We start from the raw sequence: 16,692 nt of genomic DNA, 5'->3' as shown, positions 1-16,692 counted from the left end.
CTCCATCCAATATGTCCATACCAAACAAGTTTAAATCAACTAACAGTTCCATGCCCAAAGTAAACAAGTTTAATCAGTTATCTTATTAAACCCACAGCTTGGTTTAAGCACAGCTAAGGGACCTAGATACTAACTGGAAGCCTTCCAGGGTTAAAAATCACCTGACAATAATGTCCACCTGCCCTTCAATTTTGCTCCTGAAAAGCAGTACAGTATGGCAAGGTAGGAGTTCATTACCACAGTAAACACAATGGCATCCAGTTCCCAAACCAAAGAACTCACACATGGGAGAAGCGCCAGCAGCTACCTAAGAGTATTCACATGCCACTCCTGGAGACTAACAAACAGTAGAAGCCAAACAGGTTCCTATAATTACATAGGAACTGATGTCAACACAGAATTATGAATACACCTTCGTGTGTTCTAGGACAGAGTATAGTGGAAGGTTTCCACTAAAGCATTTTGGTTTCTCTAAAATAAAAAGAAACAGACTAGAATAACTTTTTATAGATATCTTATCACCCTCCCCCTGACCCGTGCCAAAAAGGCTTGATATAGTTTTTTTTTTTTTATATATATATATACAGTTTAAAAATAATCCACAGCCCTCTTCTCTCAATGGAGAAGGTGCTACCTTCCCCTTGAAATTCAATTCAGTCAAATCTCTGGCGAAACAAATTTCTGTCATGCATAGAGATGGAATTAATTAAAACTCTAAGGTTACTCCAAGAAGGGAGAAAAATCATTTTTCCAACTGCAGGCATTTTCCATCATGGAAATTCAACTATGCAGCAAATCTGATCCAAAACAAGTAATTAGGGATCCCTGGGTGGCGCAGCGGTTTGGCGCCCGCCTTTGGCCCAGGGCGCGATCCTGGAGACCCGGGATCGAATCCCACATCAGGCTCCCAGTGCATGGAGCCTGCTTCTCCCTCTGCCTGTGTCTCTGCCTCTCTCTCTCTCTCTCTCTGTATGACTATCATAAATAAATAAATAAAAATTAAAAACAAAAAACAAAAAACAAAAAACAAGTAATTATAATAATAAAAAATCACATATGCACCATGAATATTTAAACTGAAAATCCTACAACTCCTACAACTAAACCTGGATGTTCTACTCTCCACATCAATGATCTTTCACTGTTACGAGCAGCACGCAACCCTGAAAGAGAAAAGGAGAAGGGTAGAATAAAAATATGTAACTGTATGATGAAATCCTTTTGATATAATTTCTCTAATGAGAAATGTAAGTACACACCCCAACGATGCAGCTTTTCTTCCAAATATGACACTTCCCTCTTGTCCTAGATTTGTTTAAAGTCCTAAAAACATGAACTCTGAAATCTACTTATTCACATACTAATTGATGTAGTAAATATTAGATACCACAGGTTAGCCCCAGATACAGGGCAACCCAGGAGCCAAGTCCTCTTATCTAAAATGATGACAAATCAATGATAAGTCTACTCTTATGTTCAATTAAATACCACAGCTGCAAAGAATGGCTTCATAAAAAAGATGGCTAGAGATTAATTAGTGCAAGAACTGTAAATTAAATGTCTGAAAATCATCCTCAACAGGGAATGAACTCACCAAATGTCAGCAGCCCCTACTACACCCCTCGAAGCAAAGAGAAAATCCTGTTAATCTAAAAACACTAAAGTACCGGAAAGGTGGGGGAAAGTGTACAGAAAAAGCAAAGAGAAAATCCTGTTAATCTAAAAACACTAAAGTACCGGAAAGGTGGGGGAAAGTGTATAGAAAAAAGTCAACTGCAGTAAATCAGTAACAGTTCAAAGTAGTACCTTATAACATAGCAAGTGATCAATAATCTATGAGATAGTAACACTTCAGATTTTGCACTTTTTGTGACATCATTCACCAAAATTTTCAAAGCAAGTTCCAAAAGCTTATTAGAGCTGTTTCTAAGGAGTTGTTCATCTCAGGATGTAAATAGGTTCTATGTCAAAGCCAACATGACTTCCTTGGGCTGTATTTTAGATACCAACAGCCACAAGATTTCCAAGAACTAAGGACTAGAATCCTATACTTAGTCTCTTCAACATTAAAAGACATGTACTATTTGGTTCCTGACTGCCAAGCAATTCACAGCAACCGAGGAGCAGCTGCATAACACCTTATTTCCAGATGCTTTACAGACTGGTAGTAAAAGGTACAGCCATTTTTCTTTTCTAGGCCTTTGGGATCCATAATACAAAAAGAAGAATGTGCCCTTTCATATTATAAAAGTTAAAACCAAACTTCTTTAAAAAAAAAAACAAAAAACTTCAAATCACAGCCTTTAATATCTCCAAAAATGATGCTGCATAAATCCAAGACAGATACTTAGTACATCTGTTTCCAAAGCCTGAGTCAATTTTCCACTTCACAAAAAAAAAAAAAAAAAAAAAAAAAAATTCTTGGATTTGTACAGTGAAATGATGCAGAGTAGCTCAATGTTCATAATTAATACTTCCTCTCCACCCACACAGGCTAGGAACCAATGGATCTAGAAGTGCTGGCTAAAAAAAAAAAAAGTGGGAGTCACACAAGGCCAAAGTTATTGCCATCAGCCAGCATTTAACCAGAGGAGAGGAGTTAATCAGATGAAGGACACACACTCTAATTTAGAAATCCGGACCAAAGCCAGACCGACTAAAACACAGTCTGAATACAAAAGCAATAATAGGTGGATCCTGAGGAGTTTGCCTCAGAGACTTGGGAGCAATGAATGGTTTAGAAGACTCTTCTGAAATAGAGTTTCCAAACTGATCTGAAGATAAGACATATCTGGGTCCTTGAGTGGTTCAGTCAGTTAAGCATCTGCATTTGGCTCAGGTGCAGGGGTTCTGGGATTGAGGCCCCCCCCCCCCCCCACCGCGTTGGCTTGGGCTCCCTGCTTAGTGAGGAATCTGCTCCTCCCTCTTCTCCCTGCTTATGCTCTCCTGTCTCTTTCTTTCTCTCAAATAAATAAATAAAATCTTTAAAGAGAAAAAAGATAAGACACATGTTAGGGCGTTTGTTGAAAACACACGTGTGCCCAGGCTCTAATCCAAACCTACTAAAATCAGAAATCTTCCAACAGAAAAATCTGGTGATCTGTATATTCAACCACCTCCTTAAGTAATTCTCAGTGTTAGGGAAGTCTGAAAAATACTGTTCTGCAGGAGTATTAGTACTCAATTACACCAACACTATCGTGACTGAATGGAGAGCAGCAAGGAAAGGCCGATGAATAATCTGGTTAAACATAAATGTGTGGCAGGCATTTATCAATGTTCTCTCAGAAAACACCTTGAAAATGACAGCAAAGGGATATTTTTAAAGGCATAAACCTTAGAGAGAGAGAGAGAGAATGGGAAAGGATGCAACTGTAGAGACATGTCAACAAAATTTTAGGAGCTGGAAAGCACATGAACTACTGACAAGTAACTTCAAAGAAAGGAAAAAGTTAAATGCAGCAGAAAGTAAATTCCCACTACAAAAAATCCAGAAAAAGCTCAGAAACTAAAAGCACCTGGTACCTCTGGACAAAAGGGTTTCAGAGGAGCTAAAACAGGAGAACCAAGTGGAAGTCTGTATAAGAAAGAGATCCTCTCTTTCCTTTGCCCATGCTGCCAGGTAGAGGGACTCTGAATCAAGTAAGCAGTGACAGCCTAGGGCAGGAGTACCATACTGAAAATAGATTGAGTGAACGTCTTATTTACTCAATGATGAGACCTCTCTCCCTCCCCAGTTCTCTTCTCTCACTTGGTTCCAAAACACCTGCTGCTGGGCTTGTGTTCTCTAGGCAGGAGACTGGAGGAGTCCTCTCTAAGGAAAATGACAAGCTGCCAATACATCCCACAGCGATGCCTACCACTGGATGAGCCAGGGCTCCACACTCAGAGCTTGTAAGTACCTCATTCTCAAAAATAAACAGACATTTGAAGAAAATCTCTAACAGGAAAGACAGGAATCAAAGTAAACAAAACAAAACAAAAAGTAAACAAAACAATTCCTGACAATGTGTAGAAATACTTACATATAAAGTTCTGAGAACAAAAAGAACTCCTGGAAATTTAAAACACTGATACCAAATATTAAAAATACAATAGAAGAGCTGGAAGAAAAAGCTCAGAGTATCTAAAAACTTAATGAGGGGGAAAAAAAAAAAAGACAAAATCACAAGAGGAAAAAAAAAAGGATCAGTGTTGGAATTTCACCATCTGCATAATAGGGATTCCCAGAAAGACAGAAAACTATCAAAGAATACATTATTAAAAATATAGGGGTGCGCCTGGGTAGTTCAGTTGGTAGAGCATCTGCCTTTAGCTCGGGTCATGATCCCCGGGGTCCTGGGGTCAAGCCCCATGTGAGGCTCTCAGCTCGGCGAGGAACCTGCTTCTCCATCTCCCTCCGCCTGCCACTCCTGCTTGTACTCTCTTTCTCTGTCAAATAAAGAAATAAAATCTTAAAAAAAAAAAAAAAAAAAAAGAAAAGAAAAGAGGGACGCCTGGGTGGCTCAGTGGTTGAGCAACTGCCTTCGGCTCAGGTTGTGATCCTGGAGACTGGGGATTGAGTCCCACGTCGGGCTCCCTGCATGGAGCCTGCTTCTCCCTCTGCCTCTCTCCCTCTGTGTCTCTTATGAGTAAATAAATAAAATTTAAAAAAGAGAGAGAGAGAGAGAGAAAGAAAAATTTCCCAGGACAGATCAAAATAAGCTTTAAGACTGAAAAGGCCCGGGATCCCTGGGTGGCGCAGCGGTTTGGCGCCTGCCTTTGGCCCAGGGCGCGATCCTGGAGACCAGGGATCGAATCCCACATCAGGCTCCCGGTGCATGGAGCCTGCTTCTCCCTCTGCCTGTGTCTCTGCCTCTCTCTCTCTCTCTGTGACTATCATAAATAAATAAATAAATAAACAAACAAACAAATAAATAAATAAATAAAAGACTGAAAAGGCCCACTGAATGCCAAGCATAATGAATTTTAGAATAGTTACACCATTGTATTTCACATACCTGTGGTTAAGATAGCACCCTAAAATCTTTCAGAGAAAAAACAAATTCCACATGAAAAATTCAGAATCAAAATAACATCAAACTTCACAATACTATTAAAAGTTAGAAGACCACAAAATGAGGCTTAAAATTTCCAAAGAAAAGCCATCTCCAACATAGCATTTTGTATCTCATCAAACTCCCAACCATTGTGCAGGCAGAAACATGCAAGGCCCCCCAAAATGCACCCCCTCCAATGGAATCCTTTTTCATAAAGCCTCTGGAAGAGGCTCCACTAAAGTATTTGTACTGGGGGTACCTGGGTGGCTCAGTGGTTGAGTGTCTGCCTTCGGCTCAGGTCCTGATCCTGGGGTGCAGGATCCCTGAGGGGAGCCTGCTTCTCCCTCTGCCTATGTCTCTGTGTCTCTCATAAATAAACAAATAAAATCTTTAAAATAAATCAAGTATTTGTACTGAAAAGAGATTTATACTTTCATCAGAGTTTAGGGATGAATTAGTTATTGATGCTCAATGAATCAAGCAGAAGGGAGAAAAAAAGAAAAATGAAAGAATGGTAATTATTATATTAAAGGGAAAATACACGGGCAGCCCAGGTGGATCAGCAGTTTGTGCCTGCCTTTGGCCCTGGGGCGTGATCCTGGAGTCTCAGGATCGAGTCCGACGTCGGGCTCCCTGCATGGAGCCTGCTTCTCCCTCTGCCTGTGTCTCTGCCTCTCTCTCTCTGTTTCTCATGAATGAATAAATAAAATCTTAAAAAAATAAAGGGAAAATATATAAGGAAATACAGTATAATCATAGTACAGACAGTCATACTGGACGTTAATTTTTCTTCTTTAGGCTACATTTACCTCTATCCCCTTTCTGGTCCATGGGGGATGGAAGGGGAGCCTGAAAACATTGGAACTACATTTCCTAGAATGCTCTGTCAATGGGGTTGTGGTTTAAATTCCACCAGTACAGAGTCATTCATTCAAGACCTAAAAGATAGAAGTATATGCCATTGTTGTTCTTCTAGTAGCAATGAGTAAGTGTGTGTGGCCTCCAACAGATGACATACATGTGGTTTTATAGGTTTCCAATATCCTACAAATTGCCTGCTTTGGTGTTTAAGATAGCGAAGATTATTAACAGTGCAGTTTTTCTGGAATCTCTGCAAGGTGACATTCCCATGACCTTCCAATGATTTCGTAAGCATCTAATATCCTCTGAAATATCAAGAATGGTTTGTCTTTCTGATTGAACCCTGATACATAATATAAAAACATACAAAATACTGACTTAACCACAACTGTGACAGATCTGTATTAGGAGGATTAGCAGGAAGGGTTGAGGGTAGTTAGCAGTATAGGAATGCAAAATCAGGGGCACCTGGCTAGCTCAGTCGGTAGAGCATGTGATTCTTGATCTTAGGGTTGAGTCTGAGCCTCACACTGGGTGTAGAGATTACTTAAAAAAAATTGGGGGGGGGGGGGGGGGACAGCCGGGAGGCTCAGTGGTTTAGCAACGCCTTCAGCCTAGGGTGTGATCCTGGAGACCCGGGATCGAGTCCCACGTCAGGCTCCCTGCATGGAGCCTGCTCCTCCCTCTGCCTGTGTGTCTGCCTCTCTCTCTCTCTCTCTGTCTCTCACGAATAAATAAAATCTTAAAAATAAAAATTGGGGGGCACGTGGGGTGGCTCAGTCAGGCATCCCACTCTTGATTTCAGTTTGGGTCATGATCTCAGAGTTATGGAGTCAAGCCCTATGTTGAGCTCCGTGCTTGGTGGGGAGTCTACTTCCCCACTCTCCCTCTGCCCTTCCCCTGCTTGCACATGAGTGCACCTACGCTCTCACTATATATAAATTTATAAATCTTTTTAAAAATGCAAAATAATCTTCCATAGTAGAAATTCAAAATATCTAAGGCCAAAAAAAAACCCCAAGAAATAACAGTATAAGCATACTGTATAAGCATAGTATGAGCACACCATGTAAAAATATGGAAAGAAAAAAATAAATAAAAATATGGAAAGAACATGCATCAGAAAAAAAACACTCTGAAAGTACTAAAAGTGATTGAAGACAAATAAGGAAAGATGGAGCAGCTGTTCTTTTCATTATAAATCTTCTAGTACTATTATCGTCTGTTTAAACTATGTATTCCTACTATGTCAATTACAAAATTCCAAACATTTAATTACTAAAAACCAAAAAATCCTAACACTGTATAAGCAAAACCAAACTTCAGACTGACCAAAATTTCAAAACATCAGGTCTGTACTGATGGATCTGTTACCAATGTAATTAAGAACAGCAGACAATCCCAAACCGACCAAAATAATTAAAAGGCCATTATGCTTAATTCTAGAACCTGCATCTCAAATTCAACTCTAATGAAAGCAGGCTGCCTACTGTGACCTCAATCTCTGCCACAACCTGGGTATCACCTAACAATGTTCATCACCGCAGAGTTTACTCTACCACATGTCAGATATATGAGGAACTTCCAGGCCACTGTAAGAAATCAGGACCAAAATTAATTTCAAAGGTAAGCACAAAAACAGAGGGACAGATCTTACCTTAGCTCTTTTTTTAGGGTTTTCTATTTAACACAACTGAAAAACAAAAACAACCAACATCTGTGGTCAAAACATCTTCAGAAGTTCTTTAAAAACTGTTTTAAAGAAACTGTTAATTAGATTAAAAGGTTGCGTACAAGGCAGGCTGAAACCTAGTCACTGATGAGATGGCTCTTCTCACTGTAGACTAGCAGTGTCTCATGTGACCAGGCCTCAGCTTCCATGTGCCAGCCTGCATTCCAAACTCCCCTCACAAACAGACAAGTAGAAAAGCCTACCCAGAGAACAGTCAGAAGTAAGGCAAATCCAGTGATGACAGCCTCCATTAGAAAAAGCCTGAAAGAAAACTTAAACAGATGCTCCATAAAATGTTGATCCAGACTTCACATGGAGAGAAGTGTCATGCCTCATTTCAAAGATAATATATTAAGTCCCAACTCACCACAGATAATCTAATAACAAAGCTGTCACTTTCATTGTTGAGGAGTCTCTTCTCTCGCTCTAATGCCCCTAAGCCAACAGATACACAGACGCTTCTTGCTGAAATGCTAGAAAAATTTGCACATTTTCATTCCTTGCTCGCTAGTGTTGGGCTGCTAAACCAAGATTCTACTTTAAGTTACAAAAACAGGGCAAGCTGATCCAATTACACAAGAAAGGTACTAAATCAAACAGGACCATCTGGGCTTTGAGCAAGAGTACTGTGATTTCTGAACAAAAGTCAATATACTTGCAGATAAAAATGCTTTCATATATTCAGAATTATAATGGCCCTTGGGCTACTATTCATTTGCACGTCCTACAAGAGTTATGCATCATGTTAAGACATATGGCCTAGATGATGGGTACAACAATGTATTATATTCACCAGTTTATAATGAGAACATCTGTGCTCTCTTTCTAGCCCTATGAGGCTTACAAAAAAGTCAATATTCTCTAGAAATAAGTTTTCTTTCCTAAATAGCAGGTCTGGCAAACTAGCCATTTCATCATCCCCCATAATCTGACAAGACTCAGTTCAGGGTAGTATGGCCAAAGACTCATTATCCCCCATAATCTCAGAATAGTTCCCCAAGTAATCACTAACTTCCAAACCAATTTCCAAGATCCTAAAATTTTAAGACCTAACCCAGCCATGCAAGTTTAATTTGTTGGACATAAAAGAAATCAAGGCTAAAAGAGTAGCCTTTATCCAGAAAAGTTCTTACAGAAAACATGTTCCATCGTACAAGCATCAGATTTCTTCATGATATTGATGATTTCAGCATCAACTCTAGTAAATTAATACCTGTGAAAAGAATTGACCAAAAAAAAAAAAAAAAAAAAAAAAAACCCAAAAAACAAAACAAAACCTTCTCCTGTAAAGCCTGGGCTCAAAATTCACTATTGTGAAAAAAAAAAAAAAAAAAAAAAAAAATTCACTATTGTGGGGTGCCTGGGTGGCTCAGTTATTTAAGTATCTGCCTTTGGCTTAGGTCATGATCTGAGGTCTGAGGTTCCAGCCCACATCGGGCTCCTGGCTCAGGGGGAGTCTGCTTCTCCCTCTGCTTGTTCTCCCTACTTGTGCATGCTTGCACGCGCACGTGTGTGCTTACTCTTTCTCTGTGTTAAATAAATAAATATATAAAATCTTTTTTAAAAGTTCACTACTATTTATGTGGTTTTTCTGGAGACCTCACACTCCCTGAAGCCTTACCTCTTTGCTTCTCTCTCCCTAAACTCCAAACACACTGGAACTTACTTCCTTCAAGTCTTCAAAATAGCCATGTTCTTTCCATTCTTTCTGTCCTGAGGACTTCCACCTATGCCATTCTCTCCATCTGCAATAGTCTTTGGTCTGCCCCTCATCCTTTAGGTTTCAGCTTTAAAAATTCCTTAGTAACATTTCCTCACTGCCCTGTTTCTCAATCAACCTGGTTAGGCTTCCTATTAGCTGTTTCCGCAGTATTTATGGCAGCAGTAATTAATTATTATTTAATGGACGTCTTCCCCACCAGACCATACAGCTGCACCAGTGCAAGGACTGAATCAGTTGTGTTCACTGACGAAGCACAGTACTTGTCACACAGTAGGAGCTCAAAAATTCTTAGCAAATAAATGAGTAACAGGGCTAAAAACACACCAGCTTTGGCAATTTTACTTATAATTTACCCCACAGATACAGTCATACATGCTAAAGGCCAAATGTATATGGTTATTCACTGGAGCATAATTGGTAATAACATTAAGACTAGAAATATTTAAAATGTCTACCAATATGGAGCAGATGCCAAATCTTTTTACTACTTATACAGAATGATTGCCAAAGTAAGTTTTTAAAAAATGCAGATAGTACTAATAGCATCCTACATTCGTTTATGAGAAAAAGCAAAAAAAAAAAAAAAAAAAATTACACACACACACACACACACACACATGCATGTTTTATATGTACATATTTTCTCTGGAAAGAATCTTAAGAAACTGAACACATTAGCTGCCCCTGGGAAGATGAACTGGATTGATGAATACAAAAGCAGAGAAGAGAGACCATTCAGTGTACACTTTTTAACTTTCAAATTTTGAACCATGTGAATGTATTATCTACTTAAAAAAATAAAATTTGGGGGATCCCTGTGTGGCTCAGCGGTTTAGCGCCTGCCTTTGGCCCAGGGCGCAGTCCTGGAGTCCCGGGATCAAGTCCCGCGTTGGGCTCCCGGCATGGAGCCTGCTTCTCCCTCCTCCTGTGTCTCTGCCTCTCATTCTCTCTCTCTCTCTATGTCTATCATGAATAAACGAATAAATAAATCTTTAAAAAAAAAAAAAAGAAAATCAGGGGATCCCTGGGTGGCGCAGCGGTTTGGCGCCTGCCTTTGGCCCAGGGCGCGATCCTGGAGACCCGGGATCGAATCCCACGTCGGGCTCCCGGTGCATGGAGCCTGCTTCTCCCTCTGCCTGTGTCTCTGCCTCTCTCTCTCTCTCTGACTATCATAAATAAGTGAAAATTAAAAAAAAAAAAATTTAAAAAATAAATAAATAAATAAATAAAAAATAAAATTTGTTAGGGGCACCTGGCTGACTGAGTTGGAAGAGCATGCAACTCCTGATCTCAATGTTGTGAATTCAAGCCCACAGCGGGTGTAGAGATTACTAAAAATAAAATTAAACTTTTTATTTGTATTTTTTAAAGATTCTATTTATTTGAGAGAGTGCACGTGCATGCACAAGACAGCACAAGCAGTAGAGAGGGAGAAGCAGGCTGCCCAAAGAGCAGGGAGCCCGACATAGGGCGCAATCCTAGAACCCCAGGATCACAACCTGAGCCAAAGGCAGATGCTTAGCCAACTGAGCCATCCAGGTACCGCAAATTAAACTTTTTAAAACAATAAATAAATAAAATTTTACTAAATTGCTTACTATCCTTATTTCTAAGACAGTGATGGAGTTTAAATGACTTTGTGATCCTGCCTACTAGCTGAGGACTGGGAGAGGGATGTGGACAGAAGGAAAACTCACAGGGCACCTGGGTGGCCGAGCAGTTGAGCATCTTCCTTCAGTTCAGGTGGTGGTCCTGGGGTCTTGGGACTGAGTCCCTCATTGGGCTCCCTATGTGGAGCCTGCTTCTCCCTCTGCGCATGTCTCTGCCTCTTTCTCTGTGTCTCTCATGAATAAATAAATTAAATCCTTAAAAAAAAAAATAAAGTGGTACAATCTACTATGGGATAGGCTATCTGAGATTTGTGGATAAATGAGTTTTCCCTCTTTTTTTTTTTAAAGATTTAATTGATTTATTCATGAGAGACACAGAGAAAGAGGCAGAGACATGCGCAGAGGGAGAAGCAGGCTCCACATAGGGAGCCCAATGAGGGACTCAGTCCCAAGACCCCAGGACCACCACCTGAACTGAAGGCAGATGCTCAACTGCTCGGCCACCCAGGCGTCCCTTAGATTGTACCACACTAGAAGAAAATCTCCATCTTTTTTTTTTTTTTTTTTTTTTTTTTTTTTTTTTACAAATAATTGTCCCAATCTGTACATATGAGAATGTTTTCATAGTCAGAAGGGATTATTGGGAGGAAAAAAAGGGATTATTGAAGTCAGCATTTTTATAAGCTTAGAAAGTAGGTCAATGAATTTCTACTGAAGAAATATCGTAAATACTAAAACTACATTATTTTCACCAGAGGGCCTCAAAATCTAAAAGGAGCTTAATCTAAATGCACAAAGTTCAAAAAACTAAAAAATTTTCTGAAAACCAATTATAAGGTGAGGAAACTATACACATTCCTTAGACATACAGATTTGCCAAACTTCAAGACATTCTTCAGTAAAGAAATATCTGAGACAAGATTAAACACAACTCCAATAATCCTGTTTGTTACCAAATCAAAGCCCTGGATCAGAGTCAAAACCTTTGGATCTGAACCTGTTAGTCTCCCAAACCTACGTACCGGGAACAGAATACTCTGGGCTAACAATGGCAGGAGGAAGCTGAATCCAGGGCGACCAAAGAGAGGATTTGTTTCCGGGTTAGCTCCAATGTTACAAGGGCCACTGCCATGGACTGCAAGAAATGATCTTCATAATCCACTCCAAGACATATTGGAGACAAAGTTATCTTCAACTAATTATCCCCTAAAAAACAAAAGGATGTTTACTAAGTAGAACACACTGAAAAGGTATTTACTAAGTAGTACTGAGGACAGCCATTCTAAATTGTTATAACTTTGCCATGTTGTATAACAAATCAGAAGCCACTTCCTGGCCCTCCATTTGATAACTTACTTGCCTCCAAATGGTCTTTCTGCATGTTCAGTCAAAATCTTAAGAGATCTGAGACTAACACAGACACTAGCAAATGTATCACCTGTTTTCCCTACTAATATTATTTACCTCCATAAAGTTTTTTTTTTTTTCTTTAAAGTAGGCTCCACACTCAGCGTAGAGCCCAATGCAGGCCTGCAACTGACAACCTTAAGATCAAGACTTAGACAGACACTCACCCAACTGAGCCACCCAGGCACCCCTCTCCATAAAGTTCTATTCAGCATTTTAAAATACCCCTCTACAGGGGAGCCTGGGTGGCTCAGCCAATTAAGCATTCAATTCTTGATTTTGGCTCAGGTCATGATCTCAGGGTTATGAGATGGAGCCCCACATTGTGTTCTGCACTGGGCATGGAGCCTGCTTAAGATTCTCTCCCCCTCCCCACCTGTGTGTGTGCGCTCACACTCTCTCTCAAATACAAAATTAAATTAAATACTCCTCTATAATAATACCAAGATGTGCTCATGAGTTTAGACTGTGGCTCCCTAAGCTAAAGGCTTGGGAATGAGAGTGTAGCAAAAAAATGTGGGAAATTCTCTCTCTCTTCCTCAATGCCTTGGACTTTGAAAGCTGGGCAGAGGCAATGATTCTGCATTTAATCAGCAGATGAATAAGAAACAGGTCTGAATTTAGAAAAAGCATAAAGGAGCACAAGAACATTCAGAAAAAAGTATTGCCTCTATTTCCTTGCAGAGAAGCTCTCAGCATCTGCCAATGAATCTCATTTTGACATGGAGCACCCCATATACTCTAATCCGGGGCATATCCCTCAAGAGACTGTCCGTCAACCGGAACTCTGCCAACTTCTGCTTGGGAATTGTGTGGAGAACAGTAGCAACAAGAGCCTACTTTGAGAAGGAGCTCAACAATCACACTCAAGAAGAAAAGAAGTTATTTGGCAAAGGGAAGCTTGTTGCCAAAACGTTAGTCACAGCTTAAGGTCCCAGTTTGTGTCTCTGCAACTATTCTTTGCTCTGACAGAATCTATTCTCCGGCCCAGAAAATCCGGCTCAGCTTCTGTCACCCTCTCCATCTGAAGCAGTCAAGAATCCTTTTATTTTGAAGGTATCAAACTGTGACACAGACAACATGCCCACCAGAGACTAAAAAGGAGGGGGGCAAAATGTGTAATTTGCCATTTTCCACCTAGGAATGGCTCAAGTAAAGCAAAGGAAAAACGTGACAGAAGGAAAAATGGAAAATCGTATGCTAAAGAAGGAGGCTATACCAAAAGCCTACCCAGAGCTCTGAGCCCCCGTAACTTATTTCCAAACCCTCTGAAAAACAGAGATCCTGGGGTTGAAATAACAGCGAAATATTAAGCAGGTTTTTTACCCTCAAATAAGTGTATAGTATATACTTTATAGCCTGAAGCTCTTCCTGCTCTTGCTGGGGTTAGTAAGAACACTATGGTTTGCTGAAACAGCGTGAACCAGCGGCCCATGATTTTCACAATCACTTTAGAGGAATAGGAAAACAGACTCAAGTACACTAGGTTACTCCACCACTCAAAGAACAGGTCAAGAAAGAACTAACAATTTGCTCTTCAACAGGAACAGGACTTCTCTCCCTTCTCAAAAGCCATTAGTAAAACCGGAAAAACTCCACTGTTCTCACCACCTTCCACCTTCCTCTGCATTTCACCTTTGTGCTGACATCACATAACTAATCAGTACTAACTAAAGTAAATACTACTCTGATAGCAAGTATGAGGTAGAATTGGAAACTGCCCCCCCCCTTAAGCAAATCACGTCAGACCTCAGAAATGCCAAGACTTTCAGGAACAGTTCTTCTAAGCTAAATTAAATAAGTTTACCTATGGGCAAAGTGTTTAGAATATCATGCCCAAAGAAAAAGTTGGAATAGTCAAAATTTCAAAGTATTAACAATAAAGAAGCTAAAGCTGTCCACAAGCACACTGCTGCCCAACAACTGGCAATGGGGCCAAAGTCCTTGGGCCAAAGCAAAAGACTCAACTGTCTAAAATACTATTTTTCGATGAATTCCCAGAGTTTCTGAGGAAAGTCAATCTTTGTCAAAAAGTAAAATAAAACACTGCATTCTCTGATTCTTCATCAACCAACCTTATTCAGCCTCAGCTCTAACTTCCCTATCTCCAGCTGGATGATAGTCAATACAATGTAACACAATAATATGAAAATTTGGGGCTACTAAAAGTTGACTTTGAAAAAAGTTAAAAAATTGGACATGTATCAAATCAAAACCAACCATTCCCTGGCACAACAAATACAGCAAGGCTGAGAGGAAGAAACCGAGAAACAAGTCTTCTAAACATCAATACCTCAATCATGTTTTCAGAGATCACTTCTTTGCAACCACTTTATTTATTTATTTATTTATTTATTTATTTATTTATTTATTTATTTTTGAGGTTCGATTTGCCAATAGTATAACACCCAGTGCTTATCCCATCAAGTGCCCCCCTCACAGCCCGTCACCCAGTCACCCCATCCCCCTGCCTGCCTCCCCATTTGCAACCACTTTAAAGATCCCATTCAGTTAACACCATCTTTTAGAGGAAGAGAGGAGCCAAACCTGTCTTTCAAAGGGAAAAAAAAAATGAGGCAGTTTAATAACTTGCCTCAAAGTTACTTAGTAAATCCACAGGTACACTAGAACAGTCCTTATTCAATGAGGCTCCAGGAGGAGAAAAACAGACACTAGAAACATCGGGGCTGGGGAGTGGGGCAAAGCAGTAACAGATTATTCAAATCCCTTAAAAAAATATGAATTCCAGTACACACCAGCTTCTTCCAACTCCTCACGCGAGTGTCCTAAGAATTTTCCTTCTTGATCACTCAACACCACACCGCACACGGCCCACGTCTAAGACTTTAGGATTTCCGTCTTCCCTCACTTCACACCACTCCAATCTGAACCCTCAACTCTAGGCTGCTCTCATGCGCAACTCACCACTTCTCAATCCAACCTTTAACTCAATTCTGATTCCTTCTCAACCAACGCTCCCTAGATTCCCTCTAGTGTAAGCAGTTTCCCAAATCATCCTCTGAGCCATTGGTTTTCACTACACTCAATCCCCAAAATGTCACAGTGGCCTCCTCACTCAGAGCATCCTGTTAGTTACCTGATCACAACAGGTCCTCCCCCTCCCCATCTCCCTTTTTGCGCACGGTGACTCGTCCCTCACGCCGAGCTGCCGTCTTACTCACCTTACCCAACCCTTCAGGATCCCTTATTTCCTGCCTCTCAATAACCTTCTTTTCTCTTCAGCCAGAGCTCGCCCCACACATTCCGGACCACTCCTCCCTGCTTAGATCCCCACGCCCCACTCCAGACCCTGCCGCCCACCACGTTCCATTCACCCCTCAGACCCCGCCCCCAGGATCCCTCTCTCCTCAGGCCCCTCCCCCAACATCCCCTCTCCAAGCCCCGCCCCAATTCCCCCCTCCCCCGGCTCTCCCTCCCACTCAGGTCCGCAGGTCATCTCAGCGACGTACCCAGCCTCCTCTGCCTCTTTCCGACCTGGCCGCAGCTGCCCCGGGAGCGAATCCTCCGCCACCTCCGCCCCGGCTTCGTCCCGTCCTGCTCGCTCCCCGGCAAGCTCCCTCTCTCGCCGCCGCCGCCCCTTTTGCCAACCCGGAAATGGATCTGCTCCCACCGTTCCCAGCGTCCGCGAACAAAATGGAGGCGGGGGAAAGAGGAGGAGGGAGCAGGGAGCGAAGAGACACTACACGCATGCGCTCCTGGAAAGCCCGCCCCCTGCTGGCGATCATAAGGGCGGAAGCCGTAGGGTAGCCGCCATCTTGGGAAGGTCTCGAGAATTTCCCCTCTTCCTTCTAAAAGCAGGGTTTGCAACTTTGGCTGCAATTGGAGTCGTCAGCGAAGACTTAAGCAGATAGCGAAGCGCAGAGATTCTGATTTAATTGGTCTGAGGTATAGCCTAGGCATCGAGACTTTTTTAATTGCGCAGGTGAAAAAATAAAATTGTGCAGGTGAAGCTAACATGTTGCCGAGGCGGAGAAGCACTGAGCTAGAGTCTTGAATATACCCTTTCCGTCTTTATTTTACCGCGCGCGCGCGCACACCCACACACGGACCCCATAAATGTCTTTCACTAATTTCGAGTCAACGAAAGGATCCGCCTCAGTCAACCTTGCAAGGCCCAGTAGTCAAGCTCCTGTTGTCATAGCAACAGAGAGGCAGGCCCTTGCTAACAAGTCATCCTTAACGTCATCTTAGCCACCTGCCCTAATGCCCGTCTTTTTCGCGGGGCGTGGGGGGCGTCGGGGGGTCCCTAGTTTCCAGGGCTGGGGAACAGTGCTGCGGACACCTCCAGCTCCTTGAGGT

At 41.5% G+C, this 16,692-nt stretch overlaps 1 long non-coding RNA gene across 2 annotated transcripts in view; it reads right to left on the bottom strand.

Annotated features, from left to right (window-relative positions):
- Positions 1-16,030, bottom strand: part of LOC121472599 — a 36,194-nt gene extending 20,164 nt beyond the window's left edge. Inside the window, exons 1-2 of one of the 2 annotated variants that reach the window (XR_005982950.1) lie at positions 15,843-16,030; positions 11,988-12,171 (exon numbers count right to left, since the gene is read on the bottom strand). This is a non-coding gene — a long non-coding RNA (uncharacterized LOC121472599). The remainder of the gene's footprint in view (positions 1-11,987; positions 12,172-15,842) is intronic. The other variant, XR_005982951.1, reaches the window with a different exon arrangement.
- Positions 16,031-16,692: the final 662 nt, after the last annotated feature.

This window comes from Vulpes lagopus, chromosome 12, assembly GCF_018345385.1.
Source record: "Vulpes lagopus strain Blue_001 chromosome 12, ASM1834538v1, whole genome shotgun sequence".
NCBI lineage: Eukaryota > Metazoa > Chordata > Mammalia > Carnivora > Canidae > Vulpes > Vulpes lagopus.
The sequence above is the reverse complement of the archived record's forward strand: the minus strand, read 5'-3'. Positions and strand labels throughout refer to the sequence as shown.